This window comes from Podarcis pityusensis, assembly GCF_964106645.2.
Source record: "Podarcis pityusensis genome assembly, chromosome: 10".
NCBI classification, from domain to species: Eukaryota; Metazoa; Chordata; class Lepidosauria; order Squamata; family Lacertidae; genus Podarcis; species Podarcis pityusensis.
In genome coordinates, this window is record NC_138035.1 from 4,207,455 (window position 1) to 4,225,859 (window position 18,405).

The window sequence follows — 18,405 nt, forward strand, 5'->3', positions numbered from 1 at the left end:
AACCGTGAATCCCACAGTCCAGAAGGCAGATTCTGCCCGTGCGGAAGAGGAAAGTGAAGGGCAGATGGGGCACGTCCAGCTGGAGGCTTGTTATCTAGTCCCAGGGTTACTCTGACATTGAATTATATATAAATTACAGTATTGAAATGCGCCTGCTCCCACTTCATATTCTGATATTACTCTACTATGCTTGTCTGTTTCTTACTTGAGTGCTGTTTTGGAATGCTAAGTCAGAGTTACATTTTTGCTATTTTTGGATCCTGTTATGCTTATCAGTCTCCGGCTGCGCAAAGAGGGAGAACTGTGCAGCGCCCCTTCAGCGAGGCGCCTGTTCTGGCTTCTGCCTTAGCCTCTTCATCCTGCTGCCCTTGGCGCTGTTATCCCAGAAGCCAGAACAGCCACACAGTATCCCAGAAGCCAGATTCCTCTTGCTGTTCTGGCTTCTGGGATTCAAAAATCTTTTTTTCTTGGATTCCTCCCCCCAAAACTAGGTGTGTCTTATAGAGCGAAAAATACGGTAGGTAACGCTCCGGCGGGAAGGTAAACGGCATTTCCGTGCGCTGCTCTGGTTTGCCAGAAGCGGCTTAGTCATGCTGGCCACATGACCCGGAAGCTGTACGCAAGCTCCCTCAGCCAATAAAGCGAGATGAGTGCTGCAACCCCAGAGTTGGCCACGACTGGACCTAATGGTCAGGGGTCCCTTTACCTTTAACTATATGTACTGGAAGCTGCCCAGAGTGGCTGGGGGAAAATACTAATACTATAACGTCTAGAGTGGTACCTCGGGTTACAGGAGCTTCAGGTTACAGACTCTGCTAACCAAGAAATAGTACTTTTAGTTAAGAACTTTGCTTCAGGATGAGGACAGAAATCGTGCTCCAGCGGCGTGGTGGCCCCATTAGCTAAAGTGGTGCTTCAGGTTAAGAACAGTTTCAGGTTAAGAACGGACCTCCAGAACGAATTCACTTCTTAACCCGACGTACCACTGTACTATTATTATTATCTTGTAATTTTTTGTAGTTATTTTGGAATTTTTACTGCAATATTAGCTTACGAAATGTTATGGGCAGAGAAAATCACAGGGTTGCCGTAAATTATAATCCCACCCACAAACTCTCATTCACATACAGTCTGTAAATTTGGGAATGACACACACCTCACCTGTGCTAACACTGGCAGTCTTTGGCCTGCACAGGCACACCCGGTGTGTAGAGCCTCCAGCCACAGGCACTGTCTATCATGAAAATGGGTCCCTTGACTGGGAAGATTCATGCAGTCACTGTCATGGGATGATGATGGGTTGTATCTCAGCTTGTCAGTCACTCTGACATTGCCTATGAAGAATAAGAGGAACAGAAATGCTTTTGAGGTGCAACTTCTGTATCAATTCTGAGAGCCATTCCATGGACTCTGCACCCCTGTTTCTGATGACAGGTGTACATTGGCCTGAGAGAGAGGAAAAGGTTTCTGGCTGCTTCCTGGGTGGGATTGTGGAAACCAAGAGCCGCTTCTGAGAAGGCCCCTCCTCTCCCCTCTTTCTCTGGGGATTTCCTCTCCTCTCCAGGGGACCAATGGTTGGACTGGGCAGAAGTGCTGCGTCCGGACAGGGCAGGGACTTATGGGGTCGGAAGAGGATGGAGATTGCAGGAAAGAAGGGTGAGGAGACAGGACCCCCCACTTTCCAGGGATCCCTCTCTGGTCGCCTTGAAGGGGGGGTGAAATATACTCAGAGTCGCAAAGTGATTTCATGCTCTTTATTCAGCTCATAGTGGTGAGGAGGAATGAATAATTGTCCCCTCACAGTATCTGCTTTATATACATTATTTACACAATGGGCTGCACATGATTGGCTAATTCTGGAATTCTACTGTAAGCCAATCAGGTTGTGGATTCACTTCTATCTGGAGCAGGATTGGGTGGTTCCTGCCAACCAATCATACTGCTGCATTGTTCTAGGACCAATCAGACTGCTGCATTCTGAATCCTATTGTTCTAGGACCAATCAGACTGCTGCCTTTTGGATCCTATTGTTCTAGGACCAATCAGACTGCTACAGTTTGGATCCTATTCAACTCAGTACATAACACCCCTCCCCTCTAAGTTCCAGTCCTGCCCGGGAGGTCGCATTCATAGTCCTCAAGGTATGCCGGCGGCCTACGTGTGCGTTGTGGCCTGGGGTGTTCCCTGGTCCGGGCTCCGGGTTCTGGCTCGTGTTCCAAGGATGCTGGCTGTGATGCGGCTGTTTGGTCTGGTGCAACCGGCTCGCTCAGTCGTGGTTCTGGTTCCGGTGTCCTTTCGGCCTCACGGGTCCTCTCTGTATTTACTGATTCTGCCTCTCCTGCTGGCCCCTCCTGCTCTATGGGCCTCACTGCCCCGCTGTTCCCTTGGGACTCCTCTGACCTGTCCTCCTCCTGGTTTTCTCCCGGGAATCGTCGCCGTATCTGGTCGCAGTGGCGGCGCCAGCATTGCCCCCCATCCGTTAGCACCTCGTACGACACGGGGCCAGTGACCCTGGTGATTGTGGCGGGTACCCATGCTGGGCCTGCCCCAAAATTCTTTGCGTACACTGGGTCCTGGGCCTCGAAGGTCCGGGGGTTCCTGCCTTCCCCCACCACTACCTCATCCTGAGCTCTATCGGGGTGAAGGCGGTCCAATCTGATTGCAAGGCGCCGACCCATTAGTAGTTCAGCGGGGCTCCGGCCAGTCGTTGAGCTGGGGGTGCTGTGCTGTGCTAGAAGGAATGTGGCAAGGCGGTACTCCCAGTCCCCTTGCGTCATGCGGCGAAGGGTGTCCTTGGTGGTCCGCACCATGCGTTCTGCTTGGCCATTGGTGGCAGGGTGGAACGGCGCCGAACGGATGTGGCGGATGGCGTTCTGCGCTGTGAAGGTTTGGAATTCTCCTGACGTAAATGCAGTCCCGTTGTCTGAGACGAGAGTGTCAGGGAGCCCGTGGGTTGCAAACAGCCTGCGTAGTACCCGGATGGCTGCGGACGTGGAAGTGGACGGTACCAGTGCGACTTCCAGCCATTTGGTGTAGGAGTCCACCACTATGAAGAATGTTTTCCCCTGAAAGGGGCCAGCGAAATCCACATGCAGGCGTGACCATGGTGCTCGGGCGGACTCCCAGGACTGGACTGGGGCCCTTGGGGGATCTGGGCGGGATTCTTGGCAGGCCTGGCAGTGTTTGACCCAGGCCTCTATCTCTCCATCAATCCCCGGCCACCACACATAACTCCTGGCAAGGGCCTTCATTCTTACTACCCCTGGATGTGTCTCGTGTAGGGCTGTGAGGACCCTTTTGCAGAGGGGCTGGGGAACAACGACTCTGCTTCCCCATAACAGGCACCCCTTGTGGGCCGACAGTTCATGTTTGCGGGTTGTGTAGCCGGCGAATTCTGGCCCGGGGCTGCTGCTGGGCCATCCCCTCCACACCCAGTCCAGGACCCGGGAGATGACCCTATCTTTCTTGGAATGGTGTGCAACTTCTTGTGCCTGAATGGGGCGGTCGGGAAGCAGCTCCAGGCTCATAACCTCTTGTGCAGGTGCTGGGTCAGGGCCTGTTTCCGGTAGTGGTAGCCTGCTGAGGGCGTCCGCATGGCCCATCGCCTTCCCAGGTCGGTGAATCAGTGCATACTGGTAGCTGGCAAGGAAAATTGACCACCTGAGGACGCGAGGAGACAGCACTTGGGGGGTCTGCTTTTCGGGGGCAAACAAGCCAAGCAACGGCTTGTGGTCAGTCACCACGGTGAAGGGCCGCCCGTACAAGAAATCATGGAATTTTTTTACTCCCTTTACGATTGCCAGACCCTCCTTGTCGATTTGCGAGTAGTTCCGCTCGGTTGTGTTGAGTGTCTGGGAAAAGTACGCCACCGGTACCTCTCTTCCATCCGGGAGTTGGTGCCCCAGGACAGCTCCAATGCCATAGGGTGAGGCGTCGCATGCTAGCACCACCGGCAGCCTCTCGTCGAAGTGTGCCAAGACCGAGTTTGAGACAAGCAAGTCCTTGACTGCCTGGAATGCGGCCTCCTGGCGCTGGCCCCACACCCAAGGGGCCCGCTTGTCCAGGAGTCTGTGTAGGGGCTCCGCTACCGCCGCCTTGTGGGGAAGGAAGGAATGGTAAAAGTTCAATAGTCCCAAGAAGGCCTGAAGTTCAGTCTTGCTCTCGGGCGCTGGGGCATCACAAATGGCCCGTACCTTGTCCCCAGTCGGGTGGACCCCTTCTGCGTCCACCATAAATCCCAGAAAGTCCACCTGAGGCACTCCTAGTAGACATTTTTCCCGCTTCACCTTGAGACCCGCCGTCTGGAAACGGTGCAGAACGGTGCGGAGGCGGTCCTCAAACTCCTCTGGTGTGGGGCCGGCAATCAACACATCATCGAAGAAGGGGGTGACGCCAGGAATCCCTTTAAGGAGAGAGTCCATTATATTCTGGAATATGCCTGGTGCCACGCTGACACCGAATTGCAGCCGCTTTACCCTGAACGCTCCTCTGTGCGTCACAATCGTCTGTGCCTCTGCTGTGGCCTCATCTACTGGCAGCTGTTGATATGCTTGGGCCAAGTCCAGCTTGCCAAAAATTTTCGACCCAGCCAGGGTGGCAAGGACATGGCTGACCACTGGCACTGGGTATGCGTGGGCCGTGAGGGCCTTGTTTATGGTACATTTGTAGTCTGCGCAGATGCGGACCGAACCATTAGGCTTGACGGGTGTGACGATTGGGGTTTCCCAGGGAGCATTAGGCACCGGCTCCAGCACTCCTTGCTCTACGAGTCGGTCCAATTCCTCGTCTATACGGGGTTTCAAGGCGAACGGGACCCGGCGGGCCTTGAGCCTGACCGGTCGTACTGCGGGGTCAAGCTGTAGCGCAATGGGGGGGCCCGTATACTGTCCCAATTTCCCATCGAAAACCCCTGGAAATTCCTTGCATATGGCGTCCACGTCCACTTGTAAGCTAGTGTGGTTCACCCCGGTGACAGCTAGCCCCAGTGGTCCAAACCATGCCAATCCCAGTAAGCTAATGTAGGGGCCCTTGACCACAAGCAAGTCCAGTTGCCGCGTCCGCCCTCGGTATTGCACCCTGAAGGTCCCCACCCCCATTGTGGGGACCTTACGTTTCTGGAAGTCCCGGAGGGTGAATGGGGCCGGCCTGAGTTTGGGACCCCCAGTGGGACACAGTTTCCTTAAGGTCCTTGCCGAGATTATGGATAGAGTTGAACCCGTGTCAAGCTCCATGCGGCATGGGGCCCCCTCTATCTGTACCTCTACATAAATTTTCTCTACGTTGGGGTGGGGCAACTGGTATACCTGGAAGTCCGTGAGCTCCGTCGAGTTGCCTTGGTGCGTTGGGCCCCGGGACCTGGGGCTCTTGGATTGGTCATCTGATGCCTGGTGTCGGGTGGGCCGAGCCCGACACACCCGGGCGATGTGTCCCGATTTTCTGCACTGCCTGCACTCTGCGTTGCGGAAACGGCAGGTCCTCCTCTCGTGACTCTCCCCGCAGCTTGCGCAGTTCCCTCCTTCTCGTCGAGGCAGCTGTGGTCTGTGCGCTGCTTGAGTGCGCTGCTGTACTCGGTGCACCTCCTCCCTGTCGGATCCTGAGTCGTCGGTGAGGTCTTCATGGTGGACCCTCGGTTGGGATGGCAGGCTCGGCCGTGCCTCTTGGGTCGACCTCTCGGCAGCTTCTGTTGCCAGGGCCTCCTCCAGAGCGACCTGGAACGTTAGGTCCTTCTTAGCGTAGAGGCGTCGTTGCAGCTTCTCATCCTTCAGGCCACCGACGAGGCGGTCACGAAGCATGTTCTCCAGCTCTGAGAAGTTGCAGAACCGGGCGGCTTGGCGGAGAGAGGTCACAAACCCAGTTATGGTTTCCCCAGGGGCTTGCCGCTTTGCGTAGAAGGCATTTCGACGAGCCACCACTGAGGGCTGCGGCGAAAAGTGCCCCTTCAGCTGTTCCATTATTGTTTTGTATGGAACAGTAGCGACGTCTTCAGGCGCAAGGAGAGCCCGGGCGATTTCAAACGTCTCCTCTCCGCAGACGCTGAAGAATATCGCCCTCTTCTTGGCGTCTTCTTCGTCGGTGACCCCTTTGGCTTCTAGGAGGAAGGTGAAACGGGAGGCGTACGCTTCCCAGTCTCCAGATGCTGGGTTGAATGGCGAGAAGCTGCTGTTGGCTGCCATTCTGAGTTCCTTGTGCCCCGGAGCTGAAGCTTGGATACACGGTGCGAGGCAGCGGTGCGGCAGTTGGCGGTGCTGCGGTGCTGTGTGTGGCAGTCAGCTCAGCGGGATCCCACCTTCGTCGCCAGTGAAATATACTCAGAGTCGCAAAGTGATTTCATGCTCTTTATTCAGCTCATAGTGGTGAGGAGGAATGAATAATTGTCCCCTCACAGTATCTGCTTTATATACATTATTTACACAATGGGCTGCACATGATTGGCTAATTCTGGAATTCTACTGTAAGCCAATCAGGTTGTGGATTCACTTCTATCTGGAGCAGGATTGGGTGGTTCCTGCCAACCAATCATACTGCTGCATTGTTCTAGGACCAATCAGACTGCTGCATTCTGAATCCTATTGTTCTAGGACCAATCAGACTGCTGCCTTTTGGATCCTATTGTTCTAGGACCAATCAGACTGCTACAGTTTGGATCCTATTCAACTCAGTACATAACAGGGGGGCATTCCTGTGCTTGAGGGAGAAGCCAAGGCGGCCCCTTCGAAGATTGCCCAAGGAAGCCATGATTGAGACGCCCCCCCAAAAAATCTGGTCTTCCTATCTCCCCCCCCCAGTGCTCCTCTTCCCTTCCCCCTCCCTCTCTCCCGCAGTTTCCCCTGCACTCTAGCGCGACTGACACCTCGCCCTGCGCGCCCCATCTCTCCATCCTAGGGCCCCCCCCGAACAGGAGCAAGGGAGGGACTGGGGGGGTCTCTATCCAGGCGTCTCTCGCGCCCCTTAACCCTTTCATGGGACGCGCGCAGCCTGGGAAACGGGGCGAGGGGTCCGCCCTGCGAGGAAAGCTCCCTTCGCAGCACGCGTGGCGGGATCCAGGCCCCACGGAAGGCGATCTGGGGAGCTGGCGGGGTCTCTGGGTCCTCGTCTCCTCCCGCCTCCTCCCCCCGCCCTTGCCCCCCCATCCCTGAGTCTCCCCTGCACCCAGAGCCCCCTTGGCTCACCCCTCGCCAGGCGCAACCCATCTCTCCGTCCCTATTGCCCCCCAAGACGAGCAAGGGGGGACAGGGGGGGGGTCTCTCTCCTGGCTTCTCTCCGCGCCCCAGGGATGCCTACGCGGGGGAAACGGGGCCAGGGAGTCCTCGTGGGTGGGCGCCCCATCTCCGCCCCTTCGTAGCACGCGTGCCGGGATCCAGGCCCCACGGAAGGCGCTTTGGGGAGCTGGCGGGGTCTCTGGGTCCTCTTCTCCCCCCTCCCCCCGCGAACCCTTTACCTCTTTCTCCTCGCTCCCGATTCTCCTTTCCTGCAACATCCACCGGGCGGGGGTCCCCTGCCTCCTCCCTCCCCTTTCCGAAAGCGCCCCCCCCCCGAGCCGCGGGGCGGAGCAGCAATCCGGAGTGGAAGCTCCACTTCCGGAAGAAGCAGGTAGTTTGGGAGGGGAGGAGGAAGAGGAGGAGGAGGAAGGGGTGGGATGTTTGGGGGCGGGATCTGGGGTTGTGGGGGCGGGGTGAGAGGAGGATGTGCCGGGAGGGGAGGGAAAGAATTGAGGGGGGGAGGAGAAGGTCCCGGAGATCCAGCTGCAAAGTGGGTCCCGTCCCTCCTACAAGGTTTGCATTGCAACATCCTCCCCTCCCCCACCCCACGAGCTTAGATCCCTCCGTGTTTTAGGTCTTGGCGCTGTTCAAACCAGGAACGGGGGGCAGCTAAACGACCCCCCCCAATCCCAGCTCCCCTCCCCAGCCTCTAAGGCCAGGACAATGACCGTGGACACTGTAGCAGGAACCCCCCCCCAATCATTCAGTTTCTACAAACTTCACACACACTCACACTCACACACTACATACACAACGCTTCTGTCATAAATTCATAGAAAAATGAACCATACATCGGATTTGCACTGTTCCACTTTTATTTGGCTCCATGAAGGAAGGACTACAAAATGGGGAAGGTTTGATACAGGGCAGCCATAATCCCTTCACCATCCCAGCACATCCACAGGAGCCCTGCCCAGTTGCTATGCCAACCCTGATGGTCCTAGACAGAAGACCATCAAGATCACAAAGAACTTGCATATGGGAGTGGATTCAGCACAGACTGGAACAAAGGACAATAATCAGCTCTTCCCTCAGGGGGCAGGAAACTGCAAACTCCCCTCTGTCACCTGGAAAGTACTCATGGGGAGGGGGGAAGGGGGAACCAGCCAGGTGACAGGACACTCAGGTTACCTCCACCACCCCTCCCTCAACCCCTCCTTTCTGTGATGTATGTATGATGTTTCTGGGGGTGGTCTTGATCTACAGGGTGGCAATTTCAAAAGTCTTTATAAGCCCTTGCACAGCATTTTTCTGGGTCTTTCCTCTCTCCTGCAAGTGAGGGGAGCTCCCTGTTGCAACAGATCAATAAAGGCCAAGCCTACAGGCTGCTCTTTTGCTCCAAGTTATCCTGGTTGGGGTCTTTGTTTTTGTCCAAGGGAGCCCTCGGATTTTTCCGTTAACAGACACAGGCCCCGTCCATGCACAACAGCCAAGAGGCTCAGAAAAGCAGCCGATACAATTGTAGCAAGAAGCAGATTCCATGTCTTAAGGGAGAAATCTGAGGGCTCCCTTGGACAAGAAACAAGGAGACCAGCCAGGAATACCAGAGCAAAACAGCAGCCAGTAGGCTTGGTCTTGATTGAAGACTGTCGCCACAGGACTCCCACCTGCCACCAGGTGGAAGAAGATGGAAGCCCCAAACAAAAGAAGACCCCAACTTTTATTAGCTCCTAATCCCCCATGCTACACCCCCAAGACTCCATCATGACTACATCATTGACACATCACAAAGAGGTTCAGGAAGAAGAAGAAGAGGAGTTTGGATTTGATATCCCGCTTTATCACTACCCAAAGGAGTCTCAAAGTGGCTAACATTCTCCTTTCCCTTCCTCCCCCACAACAAACACTCTGTAAGGTGAGTGGGGCTGAGAGACTTCAGAGAAGTGTGACTTCTTTGAAGGAGGAGGAGTTGTGGTGGTAACCTGAGGGTCTTGTCACCTGTCCGGTTCCTTCTTTCCCCTCCCCATGATTACGTTCCTGAGGACAAAGAGGAGTTCCCTGTTTCCTGCCCCCAGAGGGAAGGGCTGGTCACTGTCCTGTGTTTCAGTCCGTACTGAATCCACTTCCATATGCAGGTCCTTTGTGAGTGGAATGATCTTCTGTCTAGGACCATCAAGGTTGGCATGCCAACTGGGTAGGGCTCACTGAGGACGTGTTGGCTGCCTTGTGTCAAGTCTCCCCCCTTTGATAGTCCTTCCCTCATGGTGCAAAATAAAAGTCGAACGGTGCAGATCCGATGTACGGCTGATTTTCTATGAATTTATAACAGAAGTGTTGCCTATGTCGTGTGTGAGTGTCGTGTTTGTACAAACTGAATGATTGCAACACATGAATCCCAATCCCAAAGAAGGGCAGTGCTAAAGAATGCTCTACCTACTGTACAATTGCACTCATTTCACACGCTAGCAAGGTTATGCTTAAAATGCTACAAGGCAGGCTCAAGCAGTATGTGGACTGAGAACTCCCAGAAGTGCAAGCTGGATTTTGAAGAGGCAGAGGAACCAAATTTAGAAGAGGCAGAGACCAAATTGCAAACATGCGCTGGATTATGGAGAAAGCTAGAGAGTTCCAGAAAGACATCTACTTCTGCTTCATTGACTATGCAAAAGCCTTTGACTGTGTTGACCACAGCAAACTATGGCAAGTTCTTAAAGAAATGGGAGTGCCTGATCACCTCATCTGTCTCCTGAGAAATCTCTATGTGGGACAAGAAGCTACAGTTAGAACTGGATATGGAACAACTGATTGGTTCAAAATTGGGAAAGGAGTACGACAAGGCTGTATATTGTCTTCCTGCTTATTTAACATAAATGCAGAATTCATCATGTGAAAGGCTGGTCTGGATGAATCATGTAATAAAAAATTTAAGGTCATATATATAATAAATGTTCATAAATTTACCAACCAAGTACATACATAGATATGTCAACCACATGTCTGGAGCAGCACAGGAAGACCACCCTGAAACCATTTTGACTCCCAAACTGACCAAATGTTTACTCTGCAAGGAGGGAGCGGGTGAGGGAACCTTCCCATTGTCTCAGGAATTGGGAAATCACCATCTCAAAGGAATGGCCAGACTACCAGTAAAGGGAATCAGATAAGGCATTATCAGATAACCTGGCAGACAGGAAAAACAACAACATTCAAATTTCTGTTGTAGACCACCTTTTTTGTGATGTAGGTATGATGTTTCTGGGGGGTGGTCTGGGGTTACACCCCTTCTGTGATGTATGTATGATGTATGGAGGGGTGGTCTGGAGCTCCAGGGCAGGGAATTTAAAATGTCTATATAAAGGCAGGCACACCTTTGTTCTGGGTCCTCCTCCTTTCCTGCGTGTTAGGGGAGTACCCTGTTGCAACAGATCAATCAAGATCAGGCTTACTAGCTGCTTTGCCTCTCAATATTCTCTGGTTGCCTCTGTTGTTTTTTCCTACCGATGGAGAACCTACAAGGGACTCTATAAAGGGCTCTTCTGTCCCCCATAAGGGAAGAAGGGCAGCTTTTGTTTACAACAGATGGCACCCCAGATGGGACCTTCGGTTGGACGAATTCTGGGGGCACGGAAGGACTGGTGATCCAGCGCACACCAGGCCATTTGCCAGGAGCAGCCACCAGTCCAGACCACCCCAGGGTCTGGAAAGAAGTGGAGTTCCAGCGGGGCTAACCAGAGAAAGCAACGCTTCATCAGGCCGGCCACAAATTGATTTATTTTTAACATAATCCTTATTGATTTAAACTACGTACACACATATACAAAGAATTTACAATCTCATACTGCAAAAAAGACAATTAAGAAAAAACAATTAAGAAAAAAGGAAAGAAAATACAGAAAAAGGAAAGCAGAAAAAGCAGATTTATGTGCATAAAAAAACTTAATCTTCCTAATTAAATAAAAAAGACTTTTGACAAAATGAGACTTTCAATCATTCTCATGGTACTGTTTATACTGCCGTTGTTTCCCCCCACAGTTTTATATTCTTTAATATTGTTCCAGTCTACTCCACAAACAGCATTTGTTGTGTTTACAAGTATCACTCAAGTTCTGCTAATATGGTGTGGTTGGTGCAATATGATCTTATATAATCCTTAAATATTCTCCCTTCTCCAGTATTTTCTGGTTCAATACTCCTCTAACTCTTCTCATCAGTTTTGCTAGTTGTAACTATTCTAACATGAGTATATGGCTTCTCTTGGTGATGTCCACAAGGGTATTTTTGGCTCAAGTATTCCTTTATATTTATTCCAGATTTTATTTTATGATTTTCTTATCACATGGCTCAAAAATCCCCTGTGGACCTTCACTTTTTCGTATATTAAAGAAGCGTGCCATCCAGACCGATTCTCGTGGTCTTCCAAGTCTAATAGGTCCATATCTTTTAGTGTAATAATGTCTTTTATCCAAACCAATCCTGCCGCCGCATGGTAGAATTCCAAATCTGGCAATGCAAAACCTCCTCTCTCCTTTTGATTTGTTAATAACTGGTGTTTAATTCTCGGTTTCTTTCCACTCCATATAAATCTAGATATTTCCCTTTTCCACTCCTTAAAACAATTCATTCCTCCTAAAATGGGCATTGTTTGGAATAAGAAAATCATTTTGGGGAGGATATTCATTTCCACAACCGAGACTCTTCCCCAGAGTGAGAGATGGAGTTTGGTCTAGGTTTCCATTTTCCATATATATTTTTAAAATTTCTTTCCATACTTTACTAGAATTATCCTCATATACATTTAAACTTTTATTTGAAATCCAGATCCCTAGGTATTTAACCTTTTTTTAAAATTTCCAGGCCTGTTTTTTTTTTTTTTAAGTTCTTTTTCCCCCTTCAATTGTGAGGTTTTTTGTCAGTAATTTAGTTTTTTTGGTAGTTTATTTTCAGCCCTAGGCCGGCCATAAATCAATCTAGCAAAAGACCCCGGGATGGCCAGGAGTAGCGCATGCGGACGTGAGTCTAGGAATGGAGAAGATTGTGGGCGGGCTTCTCTGAAACACCCAGCAACCCAGATTCTCATCCTTGGCTGTCTCTTTTGCTTACGGTCTTCACTCCCAGCCTTCCTGGCAAGAGGTAGATAGGAGGGGGAGGGGTGTGGGAACCAATTGACGGAAGCCAGCCGTCATTTTGGGGTGCAAGGCAAAGAAAAACACACACAAAGGCAGCAATATTTTCAGGAGGGTAAAAAAGCTCCTTCCTCTCTCTCCTCCGATTTTATTCTCCTTTGTTCTGTCCAGCCGCATGGCTGCATTCCAATGTCTCACGTTACCTCATCCGGTCAAGCTTTTATTGCACCCATGCCATATAAGGCCATTGCATTCCAAGACCTTGTAAAGCTCAGAGTGCTGGTCACGAGGTCCGGAGGTACCCTGCAGTATTTACAAGCCTCTGCCTTGGCTTTATGACTCCCACATGCCCTCTTTCTTTATATTTTAATCAGAGCCATATATATGGTTATGTCGAGCGCGATAAGCGACTCTTGTGAGACTGGAGAACCATGCAGTACATAGAGAAATTAAAGAAGGAATACATTGTATATAGCAACACAAAATAATGCAAATAACTACTAGAATGCTCACTAAAATCAATAAATGTCGAAGCCAACTTCCATCCGGAAGCCAAGAATATAAGAATTTTGATTCCAAGCTGCATGGTAGGCTTCCTTTCTAGTTTATTAGCCATGCACTGGTGTCACTCCTATAGCACTGAGATTGGTCACTGTATGTTCCTGTAAGAGAACAAGAGCTATTAAACATGAATTCCAAAGTATATTGACAGTTTGGATATATGCCCCATGATTCTTTCCCCTCTTTAATTTGAAAACAAATGGGGGCAGGTATACACAGCCAACATTTAGAAGCATGCAATAAACTGGTAAACATAATCATATCTTGTACAAAAATATTATTCCTCCATATCTTATGATAATTTTCTCCCCTAAAAGTCTTCTAGTTCGAGAGTGGCTGAGCCGTGGTTGCTGCCAGCCAGAGTAGGATTCTGATGACAGCGGCTTGCCAGCTGATAAGGTGAAATATGGTGGTTTCAACTGGACTGGGTCGTCTGCTTCTCTTCCTTGTATAACGGTGCAGCAAAAGATGGCAAGGCAAGGCAAATGGTTAGGAAGGCGCTTCCGTGGTTGAAGATGCTCGCCATGGCCGCACGCCATCCTTGGGAACAGGAAGCACCTTGGGACACAATATCCCTAGCTTGGGCCAAAGGAATAGAAAACTGCTTAGCCAATGCTTTCGCAGGGAGATGAAAGGTGTTATGACATAGTACAGGATCAGAAAAGAGAGAAAAGGCAGAAATGTTCTTCAACGCTTCATCTGCTCTTGCATTGCCTTCTGCTAAATACCCTGGGTGCGATGTGTGGGAGCGAAGATGTGCAACATAATAAGGGAACTCTCTGTGCTGAAGTAAAGCTTGCAGGGCAAAAAACAAGGAAAACAAGTCAGAATCCAAGGAAGGAGTTATATAAGATACTGGTAAAATAGCAAAAAGGCGATATACATACTGAGTATCCACAATAAGATTGAAAGTTTGAGTAGGAAAGGATTGAAAGGCAAGAATCACAGCTGCTAGCTCAGCTCGCTGGGCAGAAGACTGTGGAGGGGTAAATAACATTTCCATTTTCCTCCCTCCTCCCATGTCACCACCCCCCTACTTCTTGTTCCATCCGTGAAAAGGGTTAGTGCAGAGGGGAGAGGTGTGAGAGACAAGGGGATAGCCAAGACATAGGTGACCTGTGTCAAAAATGTCAAACAGTCATCCTTTGGGGGGTTAAAAATGGTGACACCTATAAAATCAGCCAAGGGAATTTGCACGGCAGCATTTGTGATCAATAAATGCTGCTGTTCAGTCTGTGAAAAAGGCAAATAAATTGATGCAACATCAAAACCGCTCAAAGCTATAGCATGTGAACGTCCTTTGATCACAATGTCTGATGTGGATTCAATTACGGAATAAATGTTTTTTGGAGGGGTATGAGGTAAATGTATCCATTCTATAATGCAGATAGTCTTCTTCTTGTCCGTCTTGAGCATATAAAATTCCTGTTGGCAACAATGGTGTAGCAAATACTGTCAGATGCAGCTGGTGTTCAGCACCTCTAGGTGGCGCATGCGGAAAGGTTTTGATGCTTCATCCATAAAATGCTGACAAAGTGTAGGGGAGTTCCACATGCTGTGAGGCAGGACAATCCACTGACATCGCTGGGTGGGCTGCAAATTGTTATATACTAGCAATATAAAAGCAAACCGTTCCTGTCTGCTGTGGTCAGTGGGATGAAGATGGTTCAATGTGGCCGAAAGTCAATTGTTCATAAATAAGCTGTTCAGAAACAAGCTGGTGCTGCAGATTTTTCTTTTGGTGGAGGCCACCGTTCTACCCACACTGAGGTATCGGTGATCTTGGTTTGCCACGCTGGAAACGTTGTATCGGTGGCTACAGGCTGGTTTTTATTTTGCGCTGCCACCAGCAGATGAGCTGCTGTACGTACAGACTGACAAATGCGAAGCATGGCTGCTGTGTCTGTGGCAGGATTGTGAATGATCAGTCTCAATACAACTTTACAATCCTCATTAGCATTTTCAAAGGCCAATTGTTTGATAATTATTTGTTTGTCTTCAGGATTTTCAATTTGGCTACTCACTGCTGTAATCAGCCTGTCCATAAAGGAAGAATATGATTCTCTAGGTTCTTGTCTGATTGAACCCCACCTAGACTGGATACTGGTGGGTTCCGGGATTTTTCTCATTGCTTGTTGAGCAGCAAGAGCAGTATCCCTCAATAAGATCTGCAGCAGTGTGGCTTGTACTGAAGCCTGAGCAAAAGGGCCATGCCCCATCATAGCATCCATCACATCTGCGAGGGTAAAATTAGGATTATTTCCTCTTGCTTGTTGCAGTAAAGCAGGAGCATAAGCACCACAGGCGATTTCCCATTCATAAGCAAACAATACACCAGCTGATGGGGGCAAAACTGTACGTGCCAAAAGCTTGATGTCATCTGGAACCAACAGTTGGGCTTGAGTTCCTGCTGGAGCACCAGCAGCGGGCACAATAACAGGGAATGCCATAGTATCCAGAGACAAGGAACAGGCAAGGGCTGCACGTTGAAAAGGGGTAGCTGGTTCTGCTGAAAGAGCAGGGTCATTTCCAGCCAGACCACTGTATTTTTGCAGGATTGGGTCCTCTGGTGAGGAACTGTAGTCTGGAGGTTTGGGGTCTGGAGCTGCTGCTGGCAGCAAAGCAAGTATTGGAACAGACTCTAACACAGCAGACTCTAACACAGCAGGCTGGATTAAGGAAGCTGGAGGTTGTGTTGGCAATGCAGCCAGGGAGGTATTTTTTGGTGATAAAGAACCCATAGCATATCGAACCTTGCACCAAGCATTTAAAATCCGAGCACTACTGCTGGGGAGCCCATGAAAATGTTCACCAATCTTGTCCCAATGTTTTAATTCACATGTTCCATTCAAAGGAAACCAAGGACAATGTTCATCAATACACAGAATAAGCTGTATCAAATCACCCTCAGGAACTTCCAATTTGTTGGAGGAGAGGAGAAATTTTAAGTCTTTTAAAAACTTCTGTTGTGGAGTAGTCAAGGAGCTGCCCATTTTTCAAACATCAATATAATAATAATAATAATAATAATAAGGGATCGGACTCACCAGGGATCCTAAGATGCTTCAGCGCTGTGCAACCCTTGCCGGGCGTGGTGAGCCGATGATATCCACTGCTTGGATAGAAAAACCTCTCATGGTTTCTTTTAAAATCCTCTTAGTCTGCCTCAGACTGTTTGCTTTAATTTTGCCTCTTTTCTTTAAGTATCCTGACACTTTTAAGTTTGCCTCACACGGGGCACCACTTGTGGGAACCAATTGATGGAAGCCAGCCATCATTTTGGGGTGCAAGGCAAAGAAAAACACACACAAAGGCAGCAATATTTTCAGGAGGGTAAAAAAGCTCCTTCCTCCCTCTCCTCCGATTTTATTCTCCTTTGTTCTGTCCAGCCTCATGGCTGCATTCCAATGTCTCACGTTACCTCATCCGGTCAAGCTTTTATTGCACCCATGCCATAGAAGGCCATTGCATTCCAAGACCTTGTAAAGCTCAGAGTGCTGGTCACGAGGTCCGGAGGTACCCTGCAGTATTTACAAGCCTCTGCCTTGGCTTTATGACTCCCACAGAGGGGGAGACTTGGGGTTCTCAAATTAGAGAGGCAATTAACTGCAAGAGGAGAACGCCAATCAAAGCTCTCATTCCCTGTTGGGGAACCTGAGATCTGAAACTTTTCCTTTTTCCCAAGGAAGACGCCCCAAGGCTGGTCCAAGTGGCCAGTTTGCATAGCAGGGGACTTGGGCTCAGTTCCCAATTTCTCTTTTTCTCGTGAATGCAGCTGCACCGGCAGCACCAAGATCCAGAAGGAAGTGACTGGTGCACGTCAGAGTGCAAGGGCGTTTACAGGTCCTTTCCGTTCTCTCTGGAGCAGCCGGATTGGGCACTGGGCTGCCAGGCGTCCAGTGGAAAGGGACTCTTTTCCATTGCGTGTTAGAGGCAGAAAAGGTTGCTGGGACCCCATGGGATAAAGGGGGAGAAGGGCTTTGTAGAGTCCTTCGTAGAGAAGACGAACGACTGTCAGGTCAGAAAAGACCTAGGAAAAGGCTAGCGGGTTTTGGTTTTGGTTGAAAAATGGGATCCCCACATTCCAAGACTTCTAACCGCCAGACGCAAAGGCATGTGCTGGTCGCAGCAGGAGGGGGAGTCTCCCTGGATGCTTCAGCAGCAAGCCTTCTCTGGGTCTCCTGGGCCCCTCCTCTCCTCCCTCTGAGCCTGAACTGCTCTCTGCCCCAGACTCTTCCTGCTCACCAAACCCTGTTTCCTCCCCTCCCACTCTGCTCCCTTTTCTCCCTCTTTCAGCTCATTGCCATCCCACCACCAGTTCCTGGGCTCTGAGTCTTCTTCCCTTGTGGGTCCCCCAGCTGGTGCCTCCCCCCCCCTTCACCCAGCCAATCCATGACAACTACAGCAGCCACAGCACTGTGGTCCTCTGGTAGGAAAACTCCCGAGTAGCATGACTGAATCAAAACTTCCGGGACTATGGAAAAATGCTATCTTCCTCAAACCCCAGAAAGAGCAGGAGCTATGGGGTTCAGAACGCGCAGGAGGCAGCGATGACGTTCTGGTGAAGAAGCAGTGCTTGGAGATCATGCGGTGGGGGGGGGGGCGAGTTTGGTGCAAAAACCAAAGGTACTTTCATCTAAAATTATACTCACGATTGTGAGTTGTTCCCTTCATTATTTCATTATTATAGTTATACATAAAAAAACCAGAACATCAAACATACCTCATGCTTTTAGGAATGATTTCCTGCTGAGTTCATTGCTGAGAGTGGACTCTGAGAGGAAGATATCCCACACTACATACATCTAAATGGGTTCTCCCATGTGAGAGTCCCGGGATGTTGCTTAATCACTCCATTATAAATAAAGCACTTTTTGCAGTCTTTTTCATTTAAACTGCTTCCCCCCTCTGAGTTTGTTGATCGTTTGAAGGGTTTCAACTCTTAAAGTTCTTCCTGTCCATGAGTCTGTTGATTCTGACCTTTCACTAAGAGTGAACCTCTATCTACTTTCCTGATATTTATATGGTTTGTCTTTTGTGTGAGTTGTTGTTGTTGTTGTTTAGTCATTTAGCTGTGTCCAACTCTTCATGGGTTTTGATGTTGAGCTTCAGAGCACGCCAGGCACTCCTGTCTTTCACTGCCTCCCACAGTTTGGTCAAACTCATGCTGGTAGCTTTGCCTACACTGTCCCACCATCTCGTCCTCTGTCGTCCCCTTGTGCCCTCCCTCTTTCCCAACATCATGGTCTTTTCCAGGGAGTCTTCTCTTCTCATGAGGTGGCCAAAGTAATGGCGCCTCAGCTTCAGGATCTGTCCTTCCAGTGAGCACTCAGGACTGATTTCCTTCAGAATGGAGAGGTTTGATCTTCTTGCAGTCCATGGGACTCTCAAGAGTCTCCTCCAGCGCCAGAATTCCAAAGCATCCATTCTTCGGTGATCAGCCTTCTTTATGGTCCAGCTCTCACTTCCATACATCACTACTGGGAAAACCATAGCTTTAACTATATGGACCTTTGTTGGCA

General features: G+C 50.0%; 1 protein-coding gene and 1 long non-coding RNA gene across 7 annotated transcripts in view; one reads left to right on the plus strand and one right to left on the minus strand.

Moving 5' to 3' along the window:
* Positions 1-18,405, minus strand: part of LOC308486304 (uncharacterized protein) — a 174,763-nt gene that overhangs the window by 63,725 nt on the left and 92,633 nt on the right. The window contains exons 1-2 of one of the 5 annotated variants that reach the window (XR_013991019.1): positions 7,439-7,574; positions 1,162-1,334 (exon numbers count right to left, since the gene is read on the minus strand). The exons of 2 other annotated variants lie outside the window; for them this stretch is intronic. The gene's annotated coding sequence lies outside the window, so the exon portion shown is untranslated. Of the gene's footprint in view, positions 1-1,161; positions 1,335-7,438; positions 7,575-18,405 lie in introns of those variants that run through there. 2 more of the 5 variants (XM_081023027.1, XM_081023025.1) reach the window with 2 other exon arrangements.
* On the plus strand, positions 13,207-16,237 carry LOC308486480. Of its 2 annotated transcripts, none has more exons than XR_013991070.1 (3): positions 13,207-14,636; positions 14,952-15,161; positions 15,288-16,237. It is a non-coding gene; the product is annotated as an uncharacterized lncRNA (long non-coding RNA). The 2 variants fall into 2 exon arrangements; XR_013991071.1 differs by having other exon boundaries at positions 13,207-14,201; positions 14,297-14,636; positions 14,952-16,232.